Here is a 13,641-nt window from a genome sequence, read left to right as displayed (position 1 = left end):
TGTTGCTTTTATACGAGATGGTAATATTACTAAATTAAATTAAATTCGAAGTATATACCTTTTAGTGCAATTAATATACCTTTTAGTGCAATTAATGCCACAATTCTCAAAAAACCTAAAAAATCGGATTAATTCGGAATTCGGAATTAATATTACAGTATAATTAATATTCAGATTCGGAATTAATATAACAGTAACTGTTACTTAATGTGATCACTTTAGGATTTGATAATCGGTAAGGTCATCTATGAAATAATATCTTGTTTCAAAGCTCTCTCTAATATGTGTGTGTGTGTGTAATGATATTTTAAACTGTAATTTACCCCATAGTAAAATATTATCTCATTTCTTGATCTAATTCCACTTTCGGTTTAATTAATTCTTTTGTAAAAAATAATGCGCCATCAGTACTACGTATCGAGTGAAAGTGATACTTCCGTTGCCCTTCTTAAGGTCAACACATGTATTGAATTGGCACGTGGACGGAAATTCCATCTTATATAAGACTAGTGATCATTTGTTTTGTCCCTTCTTCTCCCTTTTTTCTTACTTCTGCTTTTGTGTCGCACTGCGTCTGCTTGAAAATAAATTGCTTTCCCGAGATGGATATTAAAGAGAGAATAAAACGGAATTAAAAATACAACGTATCGTCTATATCTTCAAAAATATAAGCATTATGAAAATCCAAATTAAAACTTATTTCTGAACAATCTAACATTAAAATTATTTCTGAATAAAACTTTAAAAAAAGCACCATCCAAAAGATTTCATTCCAACTGAAACAAATAAAAATCAACTTGAAGCTACCTATCTAGATTTAAATATCGAAATTTCTAATAATAAAACACTAGTTGGTATCTACGACAAAAGGGATGAATTCAACTTTAAAATAATTAAACTTAGTAATTACCATTCTAATTTAAAATCTAAAATTTTCAAAAATTTAATTTTTTGCAATTTAACAAGATTAAAAGAGTTTGTAATAAGAAAATTTCCTATGTTGAAGCAACAAACAATCTCATTAAAAATTTAACTACTAATGAATTTCCCAGAAACTACTGCAATATTGATATTTTAATAATAAAAAAAGAGCTGGCTCGGTACTAATTTTTTGACAAAAATAAAAATAGACTTTCAGTTACATATTAACTAACTCAATAGATGGCGCTGAGACCCTCCAATTATTTGTTACCTTAAATGACGAAGCAGAAACAAAAAAAAGAAATGCGAGAAGCAAGAAAGAACACAATGGGTTTGTTAAAAAATATTTTGCCTTCTACTTGTATGTCCTTTCCTTTTTGTTTTAATATTTGGTTGTGAGAATTGTTGTATAGTTTATTATGTTATTTATTTTTCGCTGTAATTGGAGATTGAATTTCTTTTATAATTTATTGTTTTATTTCTGTAAAAAATGGTGTATCTCTTAGGCCTTAATTTCGGGGAATTTTCGGGTCAGGAGGGGTCAATATTGTTGAACTAAAAGTCAAACCTCTCACAAAAAAAATATCCTTTTTTTCTTTTCTTTTTTTAATTCTTGCCTGAAGGTGACCCTTGAGAAAGTCTTCAGGCCGGATACTTTTTTTTTATTCTGGTTTAATTTTTGTATTTTGGTTTAATTTTGATTCTATTTTTTTCCTTTTTACTTATATTAACTTAGTATTTATTACTAATTAGGTTATATATATATAATATAAATGTATTAATATTGCTTGTCGATAATTATTCTTTAACAATTCACTTATATATTATGCACATATGTATAGTTTAAGAATTGTTACACTATGCTTCAAGGCATATTTTAAAATATCAAGTGTTTTATTTCTAGCGTACGTCGGAGTTTTCTTCAACACGTTTTTCTATCTGAATCATGAATTTTTATTGCTTGATCTTACCAAAAGCTCTAGTATTTTCAAAATTTTAACAAGCAGAGGCTCTGAAATATTCATCTGTGCCTCATTATCTAGTTAAAGGCGTTTAACTTTTATACCTATTAATTTGTTTTGACTTTAACACTCAAATACCTTCGTTTTTTAATTTACTAGTCATTTTGCTTTCGTAACTCATTCGGAGAAAACTACATATAATTCCTGCTGACGCGGCGGCCTACTTGTCCGTTTTTAAACCGATCTAGATCCCTTTGATCCAGACAAAATAATGTAAAATCCATCCCACAAAAAAAAAAAAAATGACTCCCGGATATTTTCTTACAAGGAATTCGGCCAATATAAATCTCATGTAGGAAATGAAAGATTGTTCCATTTTCTACTCTAAAATTGATAGCATTAAACGATGTAGCAATAACACCAAACGAATATTTTTTTACTAACTTTGAATACATTGGTTCGATACCGTAGGTCTTTGATAATATAAATTGTAAAATGAATCGCAATCACACTGTATAACTGCTCCTTTATTGAGATCCTTATAATTAAATTTTACTTTCAATGAAAAAATAAATTCTGTTTTATTTTAAATTGAGAAAAGCAAAAAGTTTATGACTAATAATTACAATGCAAGTACAACATCGCATACACTTTATATACAAACTACCAAATGAAATAATAATTTTCATGTTATTTATTGAATATTTTTTTCATTAATTATGGAATAAGCAATGTGAATTAATTGAAAAAGTGATCAAAAAAAGAAACTGAATACAGTCAGTCCATATAACGCGACTATAAGGTTTATGCCTTTTTACATCTCATTGCGCTTTTATTTACCCTAAACTATAACTTCGTTACCTTTTCCTACTTGTAAAAGGCGGCTCGCTTCATTTCTCTTTCCTCAACACGTTGTTCAAACAGTAAACTTATATATTTCTGAAAAAACTCATGCATTATCCTAGTGAATCTGCAGGATTTTCTTGTATCTTAAAGAAAAAAAATCCACCTGCTCACTTCTTAACAAATGTATTATCCTCCTATTCCACAAAAAAAAAAAAAAAAAAAAAAAACTGCGAACTTTCTGCTAAACTCTGAATGCCATGAGAGCTCAGATTTTTATTTTCAGAATCTCGCACATGAGCGTTTCGTATTCTTTTGTATAATGAAGACTGAACATGCATTCTGTTGTGTTTTATTCAGTGATTAAAGCCGAAAAATTTTAATAACAAGACCATACATAAAATATCATTTATCTAAGTCATTAAAATTTAGAGGTATCACATGGCCGGGATAGCCTGGTTGGTAGGGCGTTGGACGCGCATCCCTTAGGTTGCGAGTTCGAACCTCATCGGCCGAAGACTCTCCGTGTGTGCGGTGACTGGCGTACAAATCAATCTGTCGTGGCCACAAAGTCCTCCATATCGAGAGTACTAAAACTGGGGTTACGATTCAGAGGTGATCGTTCTCTTATTCGGGTCTAAATTACTATCTGTGGATGAGTGAATGAAGTCTGCCCCTTAAAAAATGTTGTGACGCGTGAGTAGCTATGTCGTGCTCTTGGTCCTAGTTGGCGCTACTGTAAAAGCAAGAGACGCTCACGCGGCTTAAATCGTTGACTGTCAGCGGGCTTGTAAAGTGCCATAAGATACAACAACAGGTATCACGTTTATATATATGCATGTAGAATTATTTAAGTTAGAATTATTTAAAAAGCCTAATCTGTATTATAAATTTAAATTTTTAAAAACTGTAATTATCAAAAACAAAACGATTCAGAAATAATATATAACTTGCTTCGAAATTCCGTAAATCAAAATAATAAATTTAAAAAAATAGTTGGCAAGATGTAGAATCTTGTCTGATATTACGTTTCTTGATGAAAATTAAAATATATATTTCACATTTTTTATAATGATGAAGTATTACGAGTAAAAGGTCATATTTGCATAAATAACGACTTATAAATCATGATAACTACAGATATACAGTCGAACTGTATTTTAATATGGAAAAAATAACATAACAGCAATTTTATTGATTTTTTTTATTATTATTATTTGTTGAGTTGCCCATTCAAAATAAGCTTCTTAATTTCCATCTGGATATGTTACAAGATAAAGGGTGCAGTCGAGGTGGAAGTTGTAACATGGACTTTTGTGTTTCGATAAAAATTCATTCAACTGTGATAAAAAGTTTAAAAATATGTATTAAAATTTATGAAATAAGTTGTTGGACGTTATTACAGCTCAAATATGTCAGAAACTTATTTTTAAATACAAATTTGAAGAAAAAAAATCCTCTTTTTTTTTATAAATTTAAACGCTATTTTGAATTACTTTTATACGTGTTAAATAATAGAAAATAAATCAAATCTTCAAATAGATATGTGCATTATTGCTTGAAAAATTTGACTTTGTTGGGGAAAAATAGGGTCTTCGAAAAATGTCTTTAAATACTTTTTCATCCATCAGAATTTGTGGACTGAAAAATAATCCTTTTATGAAGGGACTGCTCTTCGATTCCAACAGGCGTAGTGATTTCTTGTTTTCAGAAAAAGGGTAAAAATCAAATTTGAAATTAAGATTTTTAATAATTATTAAGATCAATTCATTTACCAATGATCATTTGGCTCCCAAACACTATCTAATGTTTTCCGAGAACCTGCCGCTTCAAAGTAAGATTTAATTTTTCGTTTTTAAATTCAAATTTCGTCTGCATGTTTTTAAAACTCAGCATTCAAATACTACCTGAAATCGAAGAACATCCTTTTGTCAGTTCGCGAATTCTGATTGATAAAAAATGTATTTATAATCACTTTTCGACTATCCTGTTTTTTTCCTACTGAATAGGATTCTTCAAAAAAGAAAAACTAGTATTGATCTGAAATTTTTACCAGTTATTTCCTTTCGTGTAACACGCGTTTAAATGGAATTCGTGAAATATCGCACAAATTAGGGGGAAAAAAATCTGCATTTTTTAAAAATTTAATTCTGATCTATTCAAACTATCATAACGTTCGATACGTATAATACATGTAACTCTTAAACGTTTTTTCCAGCTTCTTTCCTAATTAGTCATTTGCCTTCAGAAAAATAATTATTCACCTAATATAAGGATTGTGCATTGCTCCAAAGAATAAATAAATAAATATGTTTCGAGCTGAATTTCCTCGGAAAATTTATCTACATCTACGTACCACTCTGTAGATATTTTTAAAAATCAAAATGAAAGAAAAAATAATAAAACTTAAAAATGATATACCGTGGGCTCTCCTCTGAGGCGATGATACCTTAGAGTGCAAAGGGTTAACTTTTCCCTAATGCCTTTTTCTGAGGCCGGCATAGCCTGGTTCGTAGGGTGTTAGATTCGCATCCCTTGGGTTGTGAGTTCGAACCCAAAGGTCGAAGACTCTCCCTGTGTGTGGTAGCTGGCGCACGTATAAATCTGTAGTCATCACAAAGTCCTCCATGTCGAGATTAATACCTCTGAGAGTACTGGTTCAGAGGTGATCGTTCTGTGATTGACGTCTAAATTACGAGCGAATGAAATGTATGAATGAAGTCCGAACCGTAAAAAGGGCTGTAACGCGTGAGTAGCTAAAACGTACTCTTGGCCCTAGATGGCACTACGGAAAAGCAAAAGGCGCTTTCTTGGCTTAAAATCGCTGAATTTTTCAGCGGGCTTTAGTATGACAAGTGTCATTAGAAACAACAACTTTTTTTTTCCATTTAAACGCAACCCATGCGGCAATTTTCACCACGCCTCCAACTTATGTTGAATAGCATATCCGGATGCAAACTTAAGAGACTTCGAAGAGCTTCGAAAAACAAAAGAAGAATTTAGATCAATACAATTACCGTTATGTACTTTTTTTTTCTATATTTCGATACTTTTCATGACAATTCTACTATTATTACTTGATTGAGAATTGATAATCTTCATTTGACAATGGAACACGTTTCGAATTTATCAAGTATTGGTAATCGTTTTATTTATAGATTTATTTGGTCCTTTCTTCTCTGAAATCACCGTGAAAGATGGATGTACATTTGTATTTACAACGACAGTAAATTATGTAACCCATTCAAATGTTTGAAAGTGAAGGATAGCTTTTTTAATAGCATAAAGCATTTCCGCATTTCTTCTGCGTTTCATGATTTATATTGTTGAAACTTCTGTGAATAAATACTGCCTGCTTCGGTGGCTTGATGGTAATATTTCGACTATGGAATTGCTGGGATCCAGGTTAGAGACCCTGCTTAATCTAAATGCCACCGTATAAGTGGAGCTGGTGCAAATTAATCCTTTGGGGCCAAATGTTCTCCCTCTGATGCGGCGTGGAATCTTGGGGAGGAGGCGCCAACCCAACTGTCGTCCTCGTCATCTGACACAGGTTCGAAATTACAAGATCGGTCTCACTATAACCCTACTAGTGCTTTAAAATGGAGTTTAATTATAACTAAACTTGTGAATAAATATTGATGAAGTCCATTGATTTCTGCGCATTCCCTCGTCTACAAGATTAGTCTTTTTTTTTTTAATAAGATGAATTTTTATCATTACTGAAATTAATAATTTATAAATAGCTGTCTTTGAAGTCAACTGTTCCGTCTTTATAATAATTGTTGTAATACGTAATTTTGTCTGAATTGTGTCTTATCACAAAATCAGGAAACAATATTTAGAATCATACTTCAACAATTAACACAGATCATTGTGATATGTAAGCTAAGCTTGCAAAGTGGTGAAACTAATTGGAGAAATGGGTCCAACCTTTGAGGCTGAGAGTTATCTGGAGCTTTTATTTATTAATGTCTTTCGTTAATGGACTGCAGATTTGAGCAGATGATCGCTGATGACATATTAAGATATCATTAGACTTCAAATGAAAAATTAGATTGGCTAAATAGCTGCAGCGAGTTTTCTGCATTGATAATATAGATTGAAATATTGTTTCTGAAACCTCCCTCGTAAATAGAGGGGTAGAAGAGGAAAGAACGTCCATTGATGATATATCTAGAAATCATAAGTTTTCATATGAAGCAAAAATTGGCAAAATCAGACCAATAATTGGAGTTATGGAACTTTTTTTTTCTCCTGGTAATTTTAAATATATAAATTTTAGTATCCAAGGAGAAACAATGACATTTATTTGAGTTCTGAAATATATATATATATATATGCATTTGGCAATATTTTTTGACTTTAGAATAAAAAAAAATATTTTTTTAAAACATAAATAATATATATAAAAAAATTACTTACATACACTGATCAAATATGAATTACAGACAAAAAAAAATATGTAAATGCAAAGAAAACAGAAAAAAGAGAAAAAAAAAAAAAAGGTCTGAAATTTCTCCCGAAAATAAAATAGATACATTGCCGGTCTTTTTCTTTCATCCTGATTGAAATAAATTCCTCCTATACATCATTTTGACACCCTCTCCATACGCTGCCTTTCTCGGGATAAAAATCGATACATTTTGCACTGTTAAAATGCCGCGGGTAAGAATCCGTGATGGTTCTGATAATGGATGTTTAAATGATCCAAATCGAATACATTTCATATTTAAACGGATATTTGAATGCTTTTACAAATATGGATTATAATATAAACATGTAAATAGTGCATTTAGTTGCAAATTTTAGTGCATACTTTTGGCGACCATATGTTTTGAAGGGAATTAATGAAATGTTAAATATTTTAAGTAATTTGCTCTTCATGGCTTTCTAAACGAAATATCTTTACAATTAAAAACTGATAGACATGTAACATGTATAATATTTTTTCACTTTTCCATGCATTGTTTATTTCTTGCATTTATTTATCTATTATCTAGGACAAGATTTTAACTTAAACATAAAACAAACGGAAATAGTCTTCCCTAAGCATTCTCAAAAACTTTATAATAGAGTTGCAATCCCTGAGAAAGCCATGCATATGGCACTGGCGTACAATAGTTTTGAAATATTAAACCTTGATTTGAATTTAGCATTTTTACTGAATCTGTCGTATGATTCTTGGCGAATTTATTGGCTGGCATGAAGTTAATAATATTTACTACATCATGTATAAAATATGCAAAGAGAAAGTATTGTATTCCTCTTAGAAATTTTGTTGAATCCCCAAGTTTTGACCTGTCTGAATTCAAAAAACACATTTTTTGAATTAGGACTGTCTGTCTGGGAACATAACTTCAATCCGCTTTGAGGTAGACACATAAATTTTGGTATGTGGTATATATTTTAAATTTACAAATTTCTCTTTAAGTTTGAACGAAATTCATTCAGAGGAGGTTTATTTGTCTCTCAGTTTGTAAGTTTTCGTGTTAACTTATGTTTGAATAGCTGGACGGACGGACTTTTCTGAACAGATTTCATTAGAAATTTGAAAATGGGATCTGAAGACCGTATACCAAATTTCAACCGTCTAGCTCAAAGCGTTTTTGAGTTATCTTTGTGGCAGACAGACAGAATTTTTCAAAAATATATGATTTTCAAACTCAAGGAAGTCTAAAACGTTCATTCGTCAAAATCTCGAATTCGAATTTTTTGATGATTACTATACTTTCTATATACTACGTATATGAGACATTATTACAAATTCTTTAATACAAAATAGTTCTAATACAAATTATATGATACAAAATCTTTCTGTATAAAACGTTTTTTACTTTTTACTTAAAATATAAGGAAATAAAATCGTTCAACATTAAAGTTTTATGTGCACTACAGAATATTTGCACATAGTTATTCAAGTTAGTTGTATCAGCGAGTTAGTTATTCAATAAAACATTTTCTGATTCAATAAAAATCTCAATGCTCTACAATAAGAAAGCAATGTTCAACCAATAAGAATAAACATGCCGGCGTCCTGATCTGGGAGTCCTGGGTTCGAGTCCCGGTTTGGGCATGGTTGTTCCTCCGTTGTTCTATCTGTGAGATGTGGTGAATGTGCCCTCCTGTAAAAAGGGGTTGTGCAAGCGAATGAGTGATGCGTGAGTAGCAAAGTCGTAGTCTTGGCCTATTATAAAAACAAGAGAAGCTCCCCCACCGGCTTAAATTGGTGTCTTCGTAACAGCGGGCCTGTCCATGTCACGTGCCATAAGAAACAACAGAATAAACATTTTTATGCATGCAATTATATCACTTTAAAGAGTAGCAGTGTTTAAAAATGGATACACTTAAAAAAACTTTTCATCATTGACTGCCTGATTAAATTTTAATTATAAGTATATAAAAATCAACAAAGAATATTAAATGTATATTTTGATAGAAATTTACTCATCATGAAAAAATAAGCCAAATTAAATTTCAAATGTTGAATTATATAATAAATACTGTACCAAACCTATTTATTCCAAAATTATATATATATATATATATATATATATATATATATATATATATATAATATATATTCTTGGATATTTATTGAATTTATTTTTAGATTGTCACCAGAAGAGAATGCAGAAATTGCGCTAATATAGCACTGGGTGAAAAAAGGGACACGTATATCCACATGGCGCCGTATGGATACTGAAGAAAGTAATTTGGGGGGGGGGGGGGGCGGTGAGTAAGGGATGTTTTCGGAAAGCAATGATAGATCGGATTGCGTGATGTGCAGCTGTTGTGGCCTCGTGCACCAGCCTGATGTAAAAAGAAATGATGTGAAGATTGTTATTCATACTGAATGAAAATATGAAATAACTTCCAAACGATTTATTTGTTTATACGCATATTAATGTTCCTATCTTTCATCTATACTTATAATAAAGCTCAATGTGTGTGTGTGTGTGTGTGTGTGTTGGCGCTCTACAGGCCAGACCGTTTGACATACAGCTACCAAATTTGGTACATGTATACCTTGGAGGTTGGGAATGTGCACCTGGGGTTTCTTTTTTCGAATTTTTAATTAGAATTTTAATTATTAATTAAAAATTAACTTTCCCGCCAAAAAAAATCTGCCATTTTCCTCACCGCCAACTTTTCCGCCAAAAAAATCTTCCATTATCCCCAGCGCCAAACGAGAAAGGCTTCAGTTTTTTTTCTCCCAACAGTAATGAGGCTAGGGTTAAAATTCTTCGGCGGATTATTTCAATCGGTTCTGTTTATTTTCTTAATGTTTGATGCATTTAAAATTAAACATTGTTAATGAATCAGTCTTTCAGATTCATTCTGAAGTACTTTTGAATTAAAATAAAACAGAATAAAGGAAATTTAAAATTTCTAATCCGCATAGCGTTACCCCAACTGGCGTAGAAAAAATCACGTATTTGCGTTATGTAACCGGCGAAGAAAATTCACGCATGCGCATTCTGTTCTGATTGTTGCCATGACAACGTTATCAATGGATGATTTAAATTATTTTTGGGTAAGTTGCGTGCTTTTGTAAGTAAATTGTATTTATGTTAGTTATATATTTTTTGTATATGCTTATAGTTTTAAGTACATCGTTTTTTAAGTAGTTTTTTTAAAACCTGTTTTCAACCGTTTATTTTAAACGATTCGTTTTATTTTCTTAGTGTTTGATGCATTTAAATTTAAACATTGTTAATTAATCGATCTACTCATAATGAATCTAAGAAAATTTTGTTGACCAACTCTTGAGATATTACATAAATTAAAAAAGATATTCTTTAGTGCCCATAAAGTTTAAACGCTGAGTGACTCTATTTTCAGTAATCAGATTATAAAGAAGATAAATTCTTTCCACTTTAATTTAAAGCATAAATTCTACGGGTGCTAACAGAAAATGAGAGAGATACATATTACGTTATGACTGAAGGCCTTTATAATATTATGAATGAATTATATGATAATAAAAATTTGAAGTTTTAAAATATTTGATGAAGAAGCTATTAAAGTAGAAATTGCATAAAATATTTAATTATTAAAATTTTAACGAACATTAAGATTGGCGAACCGGCTGGTCGCCAAAGGCGGCTAGTTATTAAATAAAGTGTAAAATATTTTAAAGACGATATTGAGGAAGATTGAAGTTTGTAAGTAGTTAAGAAATGAGTCTTTTAGAGAAATAAATCTTATTCTTTCCACTCTTGACTTGAAACTTCAGTTCAATGATTGCATTTGAAATGCTTTTATAAATATATACCTTTTATCTGTAATTTCATCACTATTTTGATAAAATAAACACATCCTGTTGAATGCTGAAAAGTGCGGAGAGTTTTCGAATCCTTGAATGAATACTTCGTTTTAACTTCACCTGTTACAGTAGTTCGTTGTAACTGCACTTGCAGGGCGACCTGTAGGCAGCAACCTTAACAAAATTTTCAATTCATTAACATTGGATTATAAAATTCCTGATTTCCAAACATAAGGTAGCAAACGAAACAGTTATATATTGCATTCCGTCTTTTTTTATTTCAAAATTCATCAGTAATTTTTCGGACACCTGGTATAAAGCTTCAAATTGTTTTGTACATTTTCTGCACTTTGATAAATCTTATCTGCATGTTTAAATCTATTATTACATGCCTGCTTATAATTTTATAATTATATAAAATCCATTTCTCTGGCCAGAAAACGACAATTTGACTTGTCTATCAACATATTGAGCTTACATCAGACTGAGTATTGTGATTTTTTTTCTACTTAATAATGCTTCAACAATAATGGCAATATGAATAGTTGTTAAAAAATTAAAAAATATATTAAGTTCAATATATTATAGTTGAAAAAATATATTATAGTTAATTTTACTATAAATAAATTAAGTAAAATTAAATATGATTCTAAAAATATATTTTTATAAGCTTGAAAAAAGGCTAATATTATCAAACATTCGATCAAGTCTTCTCTAAAAATTTTAAAGAATATTTATAATTAAATCAAAATTAGATATTATAATTCCAATTATATCAATAATTAATATGAAATGAAACATTCAAATTTAATTTTTAATATTTGATGCAGATATTACCGAAGAAAGTATGAAGCAAAAGGTAACATTTTAAACGCTAAAATAACTGTTGTAATTGTGATCTATACTTATAACAAAGCTCTGTGTGTGTGTATGTGCGTGTGCGTGTGCGTGTGTGTTGGCGCTCTACAGGCCAGACCAGACCGTTCGACCTACAGATACAAATTTGGCACATGTATACCTTGGAGGTCATAAATGTGCAACTAGGAGCTATTTTTTTTAATTTTCATTTAGAATTTTAATTAATTAAAAATTAAGTGAAATTTTGCCATTTTTTCGCGATAACTTCCGAAAGTATTATCACACAAAAATGATTTTTACATCAAACTGAAGTTCAAAAAAATAATCCTTTTAATGGTACCAAAGTTTGTACTTAAAAATTAAATTTATATTTTTATTGAATTTTTAAACAAATATTTTAACCATATTTTTCAACAATTTCTTTTGCATAAAATAAAAATAAAACTTAATCTGCACGAGCACGTTTCGCGTACACAGGAACAAATTAGCTTTTACCAACTTGTTGCCATCACATTGATGAAAGCTCAAATTCAAATATAAGTTGACTGTTACTGAGAATTAAATCTTGGAAAGTGTAATTTTCAGCTCGTGTGTTTGTGAAATGAAATAAATATGAATTATGAGGTTTTTTGAAAAGTAAATGCAAGGAAACATTTTTTATTACATTTTCCATACCTATATGACTATCTATATACTATACCTATACCACTAATTCAATTAAACAGTTTTATTTAAAGCAAATATGATTTAATATGTACAAGATATCTCCTCGAATCGGAGTCCAACAGGTTATTTGTAAACATTTAGTAATAGACATATATCTGCTAACAAATAGTCTAAGTGAAATAAATAATTATAATTTATATAAACTGAATCAATAAATACCAATGAATGACGAATTTTAAATTTTTACATATATCATCGGTCCAGTGAAACATATTTAACAAAATATTCTTGAGACACTAATATCTTAAATTAAAAAAAGTTGTACTCTAATTAACTAAATCAATCATTAAAGCTGATAGACTTATGAAAAATTCAATATCACTATTCTATAAAAACGGTATTTTTATAGAATAGTGTTTATGTTTTAGATCACTTCTTCTACCGTCTCAAAGAAGCCAGTAATCTCCCAGTGTTTCTCAAGAGTGATTGACCTAAATTATGAAAATGTTGATAAATCTTAATTTTGACTTAATAAATCAGTCGCAGATGATAGAAATGTTTATTTACTTATTTAGAAATTGGATAGTCAAGAATATTTCGCAGAATATGAATCTATAAGACCAAAAGACTGTCTGAAATTTAACTTCATAATCTTTTGAAATATATTTCTAAACCGAAAAAAAAAATAAAATATTATTATTGACAGCATTTATAGACTTTTAAAAATAAAGCTAAAATCTGAATTTTACGAAGAATCCATGACAGTTTTGTTGAATAATTCTTTGAGACATTAAAAATTAAGAAAATTATTCTTTAGTGCACATAACACTGCAGTGCCGAACGACTCTGTTTTCAGTTCTCACATTTTTTTTAAGACATGCTTGGATTCAGTAAAAAAAGTCTTTAAATTTAAAATTGAATATATAGGCGCTGATAAAAAAAAATTAGAGAGAGGGCGTAGTTTTTTTTTTTTTTTGTCGTGTGACTATTTAAGCCAAATATTGCGCAGTAGCTTCTGAGGGTAAAGACCCCTGAGCACCCGAGGGCAGAAGTCTGACTTCTAGCTCAAATGAAGATAGCACATGCTCGCTTGTACAAGCCCTTTTCACAGGGACGCTCATT

This window comes from Argiope bruennichi, chromosome 9, assembly GCF_947563725.1.
Source record: "Argiope bruennichi chromosome 9, qqArgBrue1.1, whole genome shotgun sequence".
Taxonomy (NCBI): Eukaryota; Metazoa; Arthropoda; class Arachnida; order Araneae; family Araneidae; genus Argiope; species Argiope bruennichi.
This window is presented reverse-complemented; position numbering follows the sequence as displayed.